Genomic DNA, 2816 nt, shown 5'->3' with positions numbered 1-2816 from the left:
AAGACTGCTGTCTTGATCATCTGCGCTCCTTGGTCGTCCTCTTCCATGCTATGACTTTCCATAAAGTGTGATGTCAGTCCACAAAACACACTGCTTCGCACTTCTCCATACACCCGAGACTGTAGTTTGAACATCAATGAATTGCTGACATGTTTGATGGCATTTTCTGAAGACAGAAGTTCGGCTTTGAGGAGTCTATCGGCAACAACGATAATTTTATACATATCATTTGAAGCCAACAGTCCATCCCGATCTTTTTGACGAAGCAAAGCCGAGCAATCCATTGATTCCAGGTCTGGTGTTTCCGATGCAAAAGTGAATAATGCCACAGCGCATGTTGTGCATTTGCTTTGCCTAGTCATCTTATGACAGATGAATCCTGCTATATAGAACAAAGCATTCTCGTGGTAAGAAGAAGGAGTGGCAATGAGCTGTGCAAACTGTTCACACAAGGGGTTGCTTTTGTTTGGAGATGACATGAATATCGTGTTGTCTGGATCGGAAGGTTCAATGCAGTTGGCATAGGATGAGAGAGAGACATCTCAGTGACCATTTCAACTGGAGAGCATTTGGGTTGTTGTTCCACCCACCCCTTCTTCGCAGCCGACTGAAAAACATCTCCAAGTGACATCTTGTAAGTCAACAAAAATTTCATGGGGGTCTGTTGTCTTGACAGCATCATCTTACATATCTTGGTAATTGAGTTAATGGTCAACAAGAATCCAAGAAATGGTGTCTTCCTTCTTCCTGTCACCAAAGGCCTGCCAGAGACGTCTGTCAATTGCTTCAGGTAGTCTGCCAGTTTTCTGAAACTATCTATTTTGTTTTGAAGGTTGTTGATGTCTATCTTGCTTTTACTACCCTTGCTACTGGATTCCTACTGTAACATAAATCAAACAAGGTGTCAATATTTCTAATGAAGGTTGTTGTCGCCTCACTATTTCTAAAATCAAGGTGCTTTTGGTTTTCACGCAAAAAATCTATGGCATCAGCAACAGAATTACTGAGCGTCTGTGCGGCTATCCTAACATTCATTTTTGACTTGAAGTAATCTTTATGTTTGATGTTCAATTTGTTGGCCAAATGCAGATCATCGCTCATTTGTACTCTGTGTAGTTCCTGAACATAGCACCACATGATGTCCTGGTCCATAAATTTAATGCGCGAATGCATTATTTTATTTTTTTTACAAGATTCAAAAGTTTATTTGTAGGCAATTGCAACTCTAATAATTCACATTTTATGAATCAACCTAAGATACGACATGACGATAATGATTTTTTACACTGTACAATGGGATTGGTTTACATAAGATTTATACAATCATGAAATTTTTAAATATTCTTATAGCAAGAGTAATATTATTGCTGCTGCTACGACTACTACTACATGTACTACTACTACTACTACTACTACTACTACTACTACTACTACTACTACTACTACTACTACTACTACTACTACTACTACTAGTACTACTACTACTCTACTACTACTACTACTACTACTACTACTACTACTACTACTACTACTACTACCTACTACTACCACCCTACCACCTCTTCTACCACTACTACTACTACTACTACTACTACTACTACTACTACTACTACTACTACTACTAGTAATGGATGAAATAGAGGTTGCATAATTCTGTGCTTTATTACGTGGAAAAAAAGACAAATTGAAAGAGAAAACAATATTGGGGGTGCATCCTTTAATGACCCAAAGATTTCTCAAGGGTCAATTCCGTAGACTCTATGGGGATCTCCGATCTTATCTTAAAATGACTTTCTTGGAATGACCTCATTTTACCCAGGTGCAAATGAGTACCAGTTCGCTGATGAAAGTAATCTTTGACGGACTAGCATCATTCAAGAGGATAATAGAAAGTCAGCATGGCTCGGTGGTACGGTCTTTGCTTCGTACCCGAAAGGCATCAGTTCGATCACCGCTGATGCGCTGTGCTGCCTTGAGTAAGTTACCTCGCCTAGCTCAATTTGCGGCGCTGCACTGCAGCTGATGCCTGGGTTATACCTTGCCCTAGATCAATTTGCGGCGCTGCATTGCGGCTGACGCCTGGGTTATTCCAGTCTTCCCTTGGAATAGACCCTCGAGAAAAATTTCCCCTATGGGATGAAAAAGGGAATTTTATTATTTTAAAATTTAAACTGTTATCTGTCTGCTTAACGCTACAGAAACATGGATAAGTTCCGGATTTATAAGCTTAGGAGGCAAAATGGCCCATGGTTAGCGCGTTGTAATCTGGACACAGAGGTTCTGTGTTCGATTCCGACCGAAGCCAATTTGTACTTCCTAGAGCAAGAAAATTTACTCCAATCACTCACTCCATTCAGGTGTAAAAGGGTACCTGTCAAGCTGGGCTAGTAATCTGCGATAGACTAGCGTCCTGTTCAAAGGTTTTCAAACAAATACGTTAATTGTCCGCTTCACGCTATTGAAACCGGAATAACTCCTGCGCCATTGGCTACAAGGCTCTAAAGGACTTAATTTGTCTTACAATGAGTCCAAGTGGCTCAGAAGACTTACTTAAAAATACTTTCATTGAGAATTCCCGAAATAAATAATAAGAAAATTGATCCCACAAGCTACCGAATAGATGTGCGACCGGTTTTAGACACGTTACTGCTGTGTCACAAAGTGTGACACTTCTTAAATTATATTTATAAACATAAGTTTTTAAATTGCCGAAAATGTATATGTTGCTATGCCTTCTGTACGTGGTTTTATAACATAGAATTATTTTTTGAATTGTTCTTGCTTTTTTATATTCAAAATTGAAATAAATAAATAAA

The sequence above is a fragment of the Berghia stephanieae genome, chromosome 12, assembly GCF_034508935.2.
Source record: "Berghia stephanieae isolate SIO BIC M18660-M18661 chromosome 12, UCSD_Bste_1.3, whole genome shotgun sequence".
Lineage (NCBI taxonomy): Eukaryota > Metazoa > Mollusca > Gastropoda > Nudibranchia > Aeolidiidae > Berghia > Berghia stephanieae.
Note: the sequence above shows the minus strand (reverse complement) of the source record.